The sequence below is a fragment of the Balaenoptera musculus genome, chromosome 10 (genome assembly GCF_009873245.2).
Source record: "Balaenoptera musculus isolate JJ_BM4_2016_0621 chromosome 10, mBalMus1.pri.v3, whole genome shotgun sequence".
NCBI lineage: Eukaryota > Metazoa > Chordata > Mammalia > Artiodactyla > Balaenopteridae > Balaenoptera > Balaenoptera musculus.
The window spans coordinates 29,806,469-29,820,676 of NC_045794.1; positions in this window are offsets into that span (position 1 = coordinate 29,806,469).

Here is a 14,208-nt window from a genome sequence, read left to right on the forward strand (position 1 = left end):
GCTTTAGATGTAAGTTTAGGTTGTTTATTTGAGATTATTCTTGTTTCCTGAGGTCAGTTTGTATCACTATAAACTTTCCTCTTAGAACTGCTTTTACTATGTCTCATAAGTTTTGGGTGTAATGTTTTCATTTTCATGTCTCTATTTATTATTTGATTTCCTCTTTGATTTTTCAGTGAACCATTTGTTGTTTAGTTGCATATTGCTTAACTTGTTGTTATGTTTTTGCATTTTTTTCTTGTAGTTGTTTGTTTTTTTTTTCTTATAGCGCTATGGTCAGAAAAGATGCTTGATATGATTTCAATTTCTTAAATTCACTGAGGCTTGCATTCTGGCCTAGCATGTGATCTACCCTGGAGAATTTCCCATGTGCACATGAAAAAGAATATGTATTCTGCTGTTTTCCAAGGGAATACTCTCTCTATATATCAATTAACTCTATCTATTCTAATGTGTCATTTAAGGTGTTTCCTTATTGATATTTTGTCTGGATGATCTGTCCAGTGATGTAAGTGGGGTGTTAAAGTCTCCTACTGTTATTGTGTAACTGTTGATTTCTCCTTTTATGTCTGTTAATATGTGCCTTATATATTTAGGTACTCATATATTGGGTGCATATATATTTACAAGTATTATATCTTCTTCTTGGATTGATTCCTTGATCATTATGTAGTGGCCTTCTTTGTCTCTTGTAGCAGTCTTTATTTTAAAGTATATTTTGTCTGATATAAGTATTTCTAGTCCAATTTTCATTTGTGTGGAATACCTTTTTCCGTCCACTTACTTTCAGAGTGTGTCTCTAGATCTGAAGTGAGTCTCTTGTTGGCAGCATATATATGGATCTTGTTTTTGTATCTATTCCACCACTCTACATCTTTTGACTAGCACATTTAGTCCACTTACATTTAAAGTAATTATTGATATGTATGTTCTTATTGCCATTTTGTTAATTGTTTTGTGTTGTTTTTATAGGTCTTTTTTCCCCTTTTTTCTTTTGTCCCCTTCTCTTGTGATTTGATTATTGTCTTCAGTGTTATGTTTGGAGTCCTTTGTTTGTGTGTGTGTGTGTGTGCATGCATGTGTCTATTATGGATTTTTGGTTTGTGGTTTCCATGAGGTTTTTATATAGCTATATATACATGATTGTTTTAAGTTGCTGATATCTTAATTTCGAATGCATTTTAAAACCCTGCATTTGTACTCTCCTTCCCTCATGATTACTGTTTTTGATATCATATTTTACATTTCGTTGTTTGGGGTATCCCATAACTGCTTATTGTGGATCTAGATAATTTTACTACTTTTGTCTTTTAAGCTGTCTATTAGCTTTGTGCATGGATGACTTCCTACCTTTACTGTATGTTTGTCTTTACCAATGAGCTTTTTCATTTTGTAATTTTCTTGTTTCTTTTTCACCTAGAGAAGTTCCTTTTACATTTGCTATAAACTGGCTTGGTGGTGCTGAACTCTTTGAGCTTTTGTTTCTCTGTAAAGCTTTTGATCTCCCCATTAAATCTGAACAAGAGCCTTGCTGGGTAAAGTATTCTTGGTTGTAGGTTTTCCCCTTTCATCACTTTAAATATATCATGTTAATCCCTCCTGCCTGCAGAGTTTCTGTTGAAAAATGAGCTGATAGCCTTATGGGATTTCCCTTGTATTTTGTTTTTGGTTTTTTTTTTTTTTCCTTTTAATATTCTCTTTTTATCTCTAGTTTTTGTCATTTTAAATACAATGTGCCTTGGTGTGTTCCTCTTTGAGTTCATCCTGTATGGACTCTCTGCACTTCCTGGATTTGGGTGACTGTTTCCTTTCCAAGTTTAGGGAATTATTCAGCTATTATGTCTTCAAGTGTTTTCTCAGCACTTTCTTTTTCTTTTCTCCTTCTGGGACCCCTATAAATGTGAATATTAGTGTTCTTGATGTTGTCTTAAACAGTCCTCATTTCTTTTCATTCTTTTTTCTGTTTAGCATCAGTGATTTCCACTACTCTGTCTTCCAGCTCTCTGATCTGTCCCTCTGTATCTTTTACTCTGTTGATTAGTCTAGTGTATTTTTCATTGCAGTTTTTATTCTTCATCTCTGATTGGTTGTTCTTTATATTTTCTAACCCTGTTAAAAACCTTTAACTTCTCATTCTGTGCATTCGTTTTTCTCCTAAATTCTTTGATCATCTTTATGATCATTACCCTCAAATCTTTCTCAGGTAGATCGCCTCTCTTCACTTTACTTAGTTCTTCTTCTGGTGTCTTACCTTATTCTTTCTTCTTGGATATGTTCTTTTGCTTCCTCATTTTGCCTAAGTTGCTGTTTATATTTTTATGTATCTGGTAGGTTAGTTATGTTTTCCAACCATGAAGAATTGGTCTTCTGAAGGACGCATCTTAATTGTCCCAGCAGCACACTTCCCTCACATCACCCAAGCTATATGCTCTAGGGGTTCCCCCTATAAGTGCTGCATGGGTCCTTCTGTTGTGTTGGGCTGACTATGTGGGTGGTCTGGTAGCCTTTTTTGGTCCCTGGTCTGGCCCTGCCTTGTGTGGAGGCTGCCAGCTGCTGGTTGATGGGGCCCAATCATGAGGCAACTGACTCCAGTACTGAAAGGAGCTTCAGGGCTAGTGCTGGCTCACTGGTGGGCTGAGTCAGAAGATTCCATGGAAATTGCCCATCCACTTATGGGAAAAGCCATATCTTGGGGCTAGTGCTGGACTATTAGCAGGCAGAGCCAGGTTCTGGAGGGATCCCAGAGCTATAATCTGATCACTGGTGGGAGATGGCTGGTTCCTGACACAGCTGGGTATAGGGTTCAGGGTGTCCCAAAGCTTGTTTCAGCCTGCAAGTGGACAGGGCTGGGGCCCAACTAGTCCCTGGGCAGGGTATGGCCTGTTGTGGGCAGTCTGGGTCCATAGGCTGCAGAATTATGGTTCTCTTTCATCTGATTTCTGTCTCCTGGTGGGTAAGGTTGGTCCAGAGGCTAGAGAAGGCTTCCTAGAGGGCAGAGCCAGTGCCTGTCTACTGGTAGGTAGAGCTGAGTCCTGGCCTTCTGGTATGTAGTGTTGTGTCTAGGGGCATGTGCAGAGGCAACTGTGGTCTCAGGAAGTCTTTAGGCAGCCTTTCTTCTAGTGGGTGGTCCTATGTGCCCCCCACCCCCCGCATTTAGTTTCTTGGCTTGAGGCAAGCTGTGGCCTATAGGCTTTTAGGTGGGGCCAAGTCTTAGCACTTGAGCTAGAGGGAGGGTTCCACAATGGCACCCACCAGCACCAGTGTCCATGCAGTAGAAGGAGCTCTCAAGAATTGTTGCTGCCACAGTCTATGTCCCCAGGCTGAGATGCAGCCACACACTGCCTATCCAAGAGACTCCCTAAAACTAGCAGGTAAGTCTGGCTCAGGCTCCTATTAAATTACTGCTTTTGCCCTGGGTCCTGGAGAGTGTAAGATTATGTGTGTGCCCTTTAAGAACGAAATCTATTTCTCTCAGTTCTTTGGACTCCTGAAATTAATCCCCACTAAACCTTCAAAGCCAAATGCTCTCAGCGTTCATTTTCCAATTGCAGGACACCCCCCCACCCCAGCTGGGGAGCTTGAAGGAATGCTCAGAACTCTCAGTCCTATGGGAGAATGCCTGCACTATAATAATTCTCCATTTTGTGGGTCACCAACCCAGTGGTATGGGACTTGATTATATCACAAAACTGCTCCTCCTACTCATCTTGTTTTGGTTCCTTCTTTATGTCTGAAGTTGTAGAAGATATTTCCTGGTAGGTTCTGGTCTTTTTCATTGATGGTCATTCTGCAAATAGTTGTGGTTTTGGTGTGCTTGTGAGCGGAATTGAGCTCAGGGTCTTTCTACTCCACTATTTTGACTGATCTTCATCTTTCTCGGTCACAAAATCACAAAACCAGGTGAGGATCAGGATCTAAGCCTGACGTATTTAGCTCCAGAGCCCATGACAGAACTGTATAAGGAGGTTTCCAATAAACTTTCTGCAATGGTGTCCCAGCTAAATAAGTGTAATAGGAAAACTCTCCACCTTACAGTTCTGTATGTCAGATGCCCAACACAGGTTTAATTAGTCTAAAATCAAGATATTGACAAGGCTTCATTTCTTTCTAGAGGCTGTAGGGAAGAATTTGTTTCCTTGCCTTTTACAGCTTCTGGAGACAGCTGGCATTCTTTTTCTCATAGACCCTCTCTTCCATTTTCAAATCCAACATCAGGTTGAGTTCCTTTCACATCCTATCACCCTCCACCCTATATCTTTTGATTGGAGCATTTAGTCAATCTACATTTAAGGTAATTATTGATAGACATGTAATTAGCCTTTTTATTAATTGTTTTGGGGTTGTTTTTGTAGTTCTTCTCTGTTCCTTTCTTCATCTCTTACCTTGTGACTTGAAGGCTATCTCTAGTGTGATATTTAGATTTTTTTCTCTTTAATTTTTGTGTATCTACTATGGGTTTTTGGTTTGTGGTTACCATGAAGTTCATATATAACAACCTATGTATGTAGGCATTTATTTTAGGTTGATAATCTCTTAAGTTAGAATGCATTTTAAAAGCCTTACATTTTTACTCACCCTCACACATTTTATGTGTTCACCATCATGTATGGTCAGGCTACTCAAGATGGCTGTTTTCTTACTTTCTGTACATCCCCTGCTCAACCAGTGCCTGTTTCACCTATATCCCACTCACACGACTGACCTTCCTACATACTTGCTCCCGCTCCTTATCAAAGGGGCAGTGAGTGGCGTGCCACTCTGCTAGTTTCCCTGGTAACCAAGGAGCCAACCTGATGTCAATTCCCCTCGGGAGTAAACACTGCCACCATGTCCTGCCCCACTGTCCACCCCACATGGTGGGGAGTTGCTCCAGGACTTTGCTTTAAATGTGTAAGTTCCCCCCCATCCATTAGACCATTGATTTCTCTGTTGCTGACTCTGAGCTCTTTCTTCGTCTTAAAGTTGGGTTTGTACAGGCCTTGTAGGCCTTCAGGGTGCAGCCCAGCACATCATATTTTACATTTTTTTATTTCATGTATCTTTTAACTACTTATTTTAGATATATGATGATTTTACTACTTTTGTCTTTTAACCTTCCTACTAACTTTGTAAGTGGTTGATCCATTACCTTTACTATATGTTTGCCTTTACCCAAAATATTTTCTTTTGTAATTTTCTTTTTTTTTAATTATTATTTTATTTTACTTTTTTGGCTGTGTTGGGTCTTCATTTCTGTGCGAGGTCTTTCTCTGGTTATGGCAAGTGGGGGGCCACTCTTCATCATGGTGCATGGGCCGCTCACTGTCGTGGCCTCTCTTGTTGCCGAGCACAGGCTCCAGGCGCGCAGGCTCAGTAGTTGTGGCTCACAGGCCTGCTTGCTGTGCGGCATGTGGGATCTTCCCAGACCAGGGCTCGAATCCACATCCCCTGCATTGGCAGGCAGATTCTCAACCACTGCGCCACCAGGGAAACCCTCTTTTGTAATTTTCTTATTTTTAGTTTTGGTCTTTTCTTTTCCACTTAGAGAAGTCCCTTTAACATTTCTTGTAAGGCTGGTTTAGTGATGATGAATTCTTTTGACTTTTGTTTGTCTGTGAAACACTTCATCTCTCCTTCAATTCTGAATTATAGTTAACCTTTTTGGGAAGAAGATTTCTGGTTGTAGTTTTTTTCCTTTCAGCACTTTGAATATATCATGCCACTCCCTTCAGACTTGCAAAATTTCTGCTGAAAAGTCAGCTAATTGTCTTATGGAAGTTTCCTTATACAGAACTACTTGCTTTTGTCTTGCTGCTTTTAAGAGTCTCTCTTTATGTCTTATTTTTGACATTTTAACTATAATGTGTCTTGGTGTGGACCTGTTTCAAATCATCTTTCTGGGCACTCTCTGTGCGTCCGAGGCCTGCAGGTTTGTTTCCTTCTCCAGGTTAGGGAAATTTTCAGCTATTGTTTCTTCAAATTATTTCTCTGCCACTTTCTCTCTCTGTTCTCTTTCTGGGACCCCTATCATGTGAATGTTAGTATGCTTGATGTTCTCCCAGAAGTCCCTTAAACTATCCCCATTTTAAAAAATTCCTTTTTCTTTTATTCTGTTCAGCTTGTGTGATTTACACTATGCTGTCTTCCAGTTTACTATGTATCATTTCTATGTATCATCTAATCTACTTCTGATTTCTTCTTTTGTATTTTTTATTTCAGTTATTATATTCTTCAGCTTTGCTTGGTTCTTCTTAATATTTTTTAACTCTTTGTTAAGCTCTTTATTAAGTATTCATCCATTCTTCAACCAAGTTAGTTGAGCATCTTTTTGATTATTACCTTGAACTTTTTATTGGGTAGTTAATTCTTTTCCTGAGGTTTTTGTCTTTCTCCTTCATTTGGAACATATTTCTCTGTGTTCTCATTTTGCTTAATTCTGTTTGTTTATGTTAAGTAGGGCCTTAATCATCTCCTGATTTGGAGAAGTGGCCTTATATAAGAAATTTCTTATGGGGTCCAGCAGCATACTCCCTCCTGACCACCAGAGCTATATGCTCCTGTTGTCTCCCATGTATGGGCTGCATGCACATTTCTTATGACATGACTGACTACTGCAGATGTGTTAGTAGGCAGAGCTGGCCCCCAGTAGGGCTGGCTGTGAGGTCCTGCCTTGTGCAGTTGCTGGATGCACCGTTGGGCATCACAGGGCCCCACTGTAGCTAGTTCTGTGTCCCAGTGGAATGCTATTGCTGCAGGCATGTTGGTGGGTGGGGTAGGTAGTCCTCCAGCATGGCTGGTTGCAAGGCCTGCTGGCATCTGACTACTGTAGGGGTGTTAGTGGGTGGGGCATGCCCCAGACTTGGGTTCATACTACCTTACCAGTACTGGCTGCCCTTATCCCTCAGTAAAAAGTCCTGTTAGTCCTCCCATGATCAACCCATAATCTATGGAGCATCCTTGTTTTTCCCAAGATGGATCAAATGTTTATTTTTTGTACAAGGCACTTTGTAATTGCTCTATTAGAGACATTATTGAATTGTAATTGCTTGAATGCATATCTTCCTCTCCCTGACTTCATCCAGTGACTTGAGGCCTGGACTCACGTGTTATCGATCTTTGTATTGCCAGTGCCTATTACAGAGCTAGGCCTCAATACAGGTTTATTCAATGACTGAATTAATGAATTGGGTCAGTTAAGATCACTCTCAAAATTTTCTCCTCTGACAATTATTCTTCCAAAAAATCAATAAGTCCTTTATTCTTCTGCCTTATTAAAAATAGAAAGTAAGTAGTATTAAGTATAGTTTCCAGTGTTTTAACATTTTTAAAAATATAAGAATTACCTAAAAAATCAAAACCCTATATTTTCTCAAGACAGCTCAGTGAGTTTTCAAATGGTCACTCATACCAATAAAAAAACTAACCTATGGACCCAGGAGAAGATGCCGGAAGAGTAAGATGTGGAGATCACCTTCCTCCCCACAGATACATCAGAAATATATCTACACGTGGAACTGCTCCTATAGAACACCCACTGAACACTGGCAGAAGACCTCAGACCTCCCAAAAGGCAAGAAACTCCCCACGGACCTGGGTAGGGTGAAAGAAAAAAGACAAAACAGAGACAAAAGAATAGGGACGGGATCTGCACCAGTGGGAGGGAGCTGTGAAGGAGGAAAGGTTTCCACACACTAGAAACCCCTTCGTGGGCAGAGACTGTGGCTGGCGGAGGGGGGAGCCGCGACCTGCAGCTACCAGCGCAGACCCCACAGACGGGCATGAGACGCTAAGGCTGCTGCTGCAGCCACCAAGAAGCCTGTGTGTGAGCACAGGTCACTATCCCCACCTCCCCTCCTGGGAGACTGTGCAGCCCGCCACTGCCAGGGTCTCATAATCCAGGGACAACTTCCCTGGGAGAACGCATGGCACGCCTCAGGTTGGTGCAACGTCATGATGGCCTCTGCCGCAGCATGCTAACCCTGCATACATACCACTCCCTCCTGCTGGCCTGAGGGCGCCAGAGCCGCCAAATCAGCTGCTCCTTTAACCCTGTCCTGTCTGAGAGAAGAACAGAGGCCCTCAGGCGACCTACAGGCAGAGGTGAGGCCAAATCCAAAGCTGAACCCCGGGAGCTGTGTGAACAAAGAAGAGAAAGAGAAATTTCTCCCAGCAGCCTCAGAAACAGCGGATTAAATCTCCACAATCAACTTGATGTACACTGCATCTGTGGAATACCAGAATAGAGGATGAATCATCCCAAATTGAGGAGGTGGACGTTGGGAGCAAGATAGATAATTTTTTCCCCTTTTCCTCTTTCTCTGAGTGTGTATGTGTATGCTTCTCTGTGAGATTTTGTCTCTATAGCTTTGCTTTCACCATTTGTCCTAGGGTACTGTCCGTACTTTTTTTTTTTTTTTTTTACTCTTTAAAATTTTTTCTTAATAATTATTTTCTATTTTTAATTTTAATAATTTTATTTTATCTTACTTTATTTTATTTTATCCTCTTTCTTTCTTCTGTTCTTTCCTTCTTTCTTTCTTTCTTCCTTTCTTTCTATCTATTTTTTCTCCCTTTTATTCTGAGCCGGGTGGAGGACAGGCTCTTGGTGCTCCAGCCAGGCATCAGGTCTGTGCCACTGAGGTGGGAGAGCCAACTTCAGGACATTGGTCCACAAGAGACCTCTGAGCTCCACGTAATATCAAATGGCAAAAATCTCCCAGAGATCTCCATCTCAACACCAAGACCCAGCTTCACTCAACGACCAGCAAGCTACAGTGCTGGACACCCTATGCCAAACAACTAGCAAAACAGGAACACAGCCCCATCCATTAGCAGAGAGGCTGCCTAAAATCATAATAAGGCCAAAGACACCCCAGAACACACCACCAGACGTGTACCTGTCCACCAGAAAGACAAGATCCAGCCTCATCCACCAGAACACAGGCATTAGTCCCCTCTACCAGGAAGCCTACACAACACACTGAACCAACCTTAGCCACTGGGGACAGACACCAAAAACAACGGGAACTATAAACCTGCAGCCTGTGAAAAGGAGACCCCAAACACAGTAAGATAAGCAAAATGAAAAGACAGAAAAACATACAGCAGATGAAGGAGCAAGGTAAAAACCCATCAGACCTAACAAATGAAGAGGAAATAAGCAGTCTACCTGCAAAAAAATTAAGAATAATGATAGTGAAGATTATCCAAAATCTTGGAAATAGAATAGAGAAAATGCAAGTAACATTTAACAAGGACCTAGAAGAACTAAAGCGTAAACAAGCAATGATGAACAACACAATAAATGAAATTAAAAATACTCTAGAAGGGATCAATAGCAGAATAACTGAGGCAGAAGAACGGATAAGTGACCTGGAAGATAAAATAGTGGAAATAACTACGGCAAAGAAGAATAAAGAGAAAAGAATGAAAAGAACTGAGGACAGTCTCAGAGACCTCTGGGACAACATTAAATGCACCAACATTCGAATTATAGGGGTTCCAGAAGAAGAAGAGGAAAAAAAGGGACTGAGAAAATATTTGAAGAGATTATAGTTGAAAACTACCCTAATATGGGAAAGGAAATGCTTAATGAAGTCCAGGAAGCACAGACAGTCCTATACAGAATAAATACAAGGAGAAACACACTAAGACACATATTAATCAAATTATCAAAAATTAAATACAAAGAAAACATATTAAAAGCAGCAAGAGGAAAACAACAAATAACACAGAAGGGAATCCCCATAAGGTTAAGAGCTGATCTTTCAGCAGAAACTCTGCAAGCCAGAAGGGAGTGGCAGGATATACTTAAAGTGATGAAGGAGAAAAACCTACAACCAAGATTACACTACCCAGGAAGGATCTCATTCAGATTTGATGGAGAAATTAAAACCTTTACAGACAAGCAAAAGCTGAGAGAGTAAAGCACCACCAAACCAGGTTTACAACAAATGCTAAAGGAACTTCTCTAGGCAAGAAACACAAGAGAAGGAAAACACCTACAATAACAAACCCAAAACATTTAACAAAATGGGAATAGGAATAAACATATTGAAAATCACCTTAAATGTAAATGGATTAAATGCTCCCACCAAAAGACACAGACTGGCTGAATGGATACAAAAACAAGACCCATATATATGCTGTCTACAAGAGACCCACTTCAGACCTAGAGACACATACAGACTGAAAGTGAGGGGATGGAAAAAGATATTCCATGCAAATGGAAATCAAAGAAAGCTGGAGTAGCAATTCTCATATCAGACAAAATAGACTTTAAAATAAAGACTATTACAAGAGACAAAGAAGGATACTATATAATGATCAACGGATCGATCCAAGAAGAAGGTATAACAATTGTAAATATTTATGCACCCAACATAGGAGCACCTCAATACATAAGGCAAATACTAACAGCCATAAAAGGGGAAATTGACAGTAACACAATCATAGTAGGGGACTTTAACACCCCACTTTCACCAATGGACAGATCCTCCAAAATGAAAATAAATAAGGAAACACAAGCTTTAAATGATACATTAAACAAGACGGACTTAATTGACATTTATAGGACATTCCATCCAAAAACAACAGAATACACATTTTTCTCAAATGCTCATGGAACATTCTCCAGGATAGATCATATCTTGGGTCACAAATCTAGCCTTGGTAAATTTAAGAAACTTGAAATTGTATCAAGTATCTTTTCCAACCACAATACTATGAAACTAGATATCAATTACAGGAAAAGATCTATAAAAAATGCTAACACATGGAGGCTAAACAACACACTACTTAATAACAAAGTGGTCACTGAAGAAATCAAAGGGGAAATAAAAAAATACCTAGAAACAAATGACAATGGAGACACGATGACCAAAATCCTATGGGATGCAGCAAAAGCAGTTCTAAGAGGGAATTTTATAGCAATAAAATACTACCTTAAGAAATCGGAAACATCTCAAGTAAACAACTTAATCTTGAACCTAAAGCAATTAGAGAAAGAAGAACAAAAAAACCCCAAAGCTAGCAGAAGGAAAGAAATCATAAAGATCAGATCAGAAATAAATGAAAAAGAAATGATGGAAACAATAGCAAAGATCAATAAAACTAAAAGCTGGTTCTTTAAGAAGATAAACAAAATTGATAAACCATTAGCCAGACTCATCAAGAGAAAAAGGGAGAAGACTCAAATCAATAGAATTAGAAACGAAGAAGGAGAAGTAACAAACGACACTGCAGAAATACAAAGGTTCATGAGAGATTACTACAAGCAACTCTATGCCAATAAAATGGACAACCTGGAAGAAATGGCCAAATTCTTAGAAATGCACAACCTGGCGAGACTGAAACAGGAAGAAATAGAAAATATGAGCAGACCAATCAGAAACACTGAAATTGAAACTGTGATTAAAGATCTTCCAACAAACAAAAGCTCAGGACCAGATGGCTTCACAGGTGAATTCTATCAAACATTTAGAGAAGAGCTAACACCTATCCTTCTCAAACTCTTCCAAAATATAGCAGAGGGAGGAACACTCCCAAACTCATTCTACAAGGCCACCATCACCCTGATACCAAAACCAGAGAAAGATGTCACAAAGAAAGAAAACTACAGGCCAATATCACTAATGAACATACATGCAAAAATCCTCAACAAAATACTAGCAAACAGAATCCAACAGCACATTAAAATGATCATACACCATGATCAAGTGGGGTTTATTCCAGGAATGCAAGGATTCTTCAATATACGCAAATCAATCGACGTGATACACCATATTAAAAAATTGAAGGAGAAAAACCATAGGATCATCTCAATAGATGCAGTAAAAGCTTTTGTCAAAATTGAACACCCATTTATGATAAAAACCCTGCAGAAAGTAGGCATAGACGGAACTTTCCTCAACATAATAAAGGCCATATATGACAAACACACAGCCAACATTGTCCTCAATGGTGAAAAACTGAAACCATTTCCTCTCAGATCAGGAACAAGACAAGGTTGTCAACTCTCACCACTATTATTCAACATAGTTTTGGAAGTGTTTGCCACCGCAATCAGAGAAGAAAAAGAAATAAAAGGAATCCAAATTGGAAAAGAAGAAGTAAAGCTGTCACTGTTTGCAGATGACATGATACTATACATAGAGAATCCTAAAGATACTATCGGGAAACTACTAGAGCTAATCAATGAATTTGGTAAAGTAGCAGGATAAAAAATTAATGCACAGAAATCTCTTGCATTCCTACACACTAATGATGAAAAATCTGAAAGTGAAATTAAGAAAACACTCCCATTTACCATTGCAACAAAAAGAATAAAATATCTAGGAATAAACCTACCTAAGGAGACAAAAGACCTGTATGCAGAAAATTATAAGACACTGATGAAAGAAATTAAAGATGATACAAATAGATGGAGAGATATACCAGGTTCTTGGATTGGAAGAATCAACATTGTGAAAATGACTCTACTACCCAAAGCAATCTACAGATTCAATGCAATCCCTATCAAACTACCACAGGCATTTTTCACAGAAGTAGAACAAAAAATTTCACAATTTGTATGGAAACACAAAAGACCCCGAATAGCCAAAGCAATCTTGAGAACGAAAAATGGAGCTGGAGGAATCAGGCTCCCTGACTTCAGATTATACTACAAAGCTACAGTAATCAAGAGAGTTTGGTACTGGCACAAAAACAGAAATATAGATCAATGGAACAGGATAGAAAGCCCAGAGATAAACCCACACACATATGGTCACTTTATCTTTGACAAAGGAGGCAAGAATATACAGTGGAGAAAGGCAGCCTCTTCAATAAGTGGTGCTGGAAAACTGGACAAGTACATGTAAAAGTATGAAATTAGAACACTCCCTAACACCATACACAAAAATAAACTCAAAATGGATTAAAGACCTAAATGTAAGGCCAGACACTATCAAACTCTTAGAGGAAATCATAGGCAGACACTCTGTGACATAAATCACAGCAAGATACTTTTTGACCCACCTCCTAGAGTAATGGAAATAAAAACACAAATAAACAAATGGGACCTAATGAAATTTAAAAGCTTTTGCATAGCAAAGGAAAGCGTAAACAAGACCAAAACAGAACCCTCAGAATTGGAGAAAATATTTACAAAAAAATGAAGCAACCGACAAAGGATTAATCTCCAAAATTTACAAGCAGCACATGCAGCTCAATAACAAAAAAACAAACAACCCAATCCAAAAATGGGCAGAGGACCTAAATAGACATTTCTCCAAAGAAGATATACAGATTGCCAACAAACACACATAATAGAATGCTCAACAGCATTTAGCATTAGAGAAATGCAAATCAAAACTACAATGAGATATCATCTCACACTGGTCAAAATGGCCATCCTCAAAAATCTAGAAACAATAAATGCTGGAGAGGGTGTGGAGAAAAGGGAACCCTCTTGCACTGTTGTTGGGAATGTAAATTGTTGCAGCCACTATGGAGAACAGTATGGAAGTTCCTTAAAAAACTAAAAATAGAACTACCATATGACCCAGCAATCCCACTACTGGGCATATACCCTGAGAAAACCATAATTCAAAAAGAGTCATGTACCAAAATGTTCATTGCAGCTCTATTTACAATAGCCAGGACATGGAAGCAACCTAAATGTCCATCAACAGATGAATGGATAAAGAAGATGTGGCACATATATACAGTGGAATATTACTCAGCCATAAAAAGAAATGAAATTGAGTTATTTGTAGTGAGGTGGATGGACCTAGATTCTGTCATACAGAGTGAAGTAAGTCAGAAAGAGAAAAACAAATACAGTATGCTAACACATATATATAGAAACTAAGAAAAAAAAAAGGTCATGAAGAACCTAGGGGTAAGATGGGAATAAAGACACAGACCTACTAGAGCATGGTCTTGAGGATATGGGGAGTGGGAAGGGTAAGCTGTGACAAAATGAGAGAGTGGCATGGACATATATACACTACCAAACGTAAAATAGATAGCTAGTTGGAAGTAGCCGCATAGCACAGGGAGATCAGCTAGGTGGTTTGTGACCACCTAGAGTGGTGAGATAGGGAGGGTGGGAGGGAGGGAGACGCAAGAGGGAAGAGATATGGGAACATATGTGTATGTATAACTGATTCACTTTGTTATAAAGCAGAAACTGACACACCATTGTAAAACAATTATACTCCAATAAAGATGTTTAAAAAAAAAACT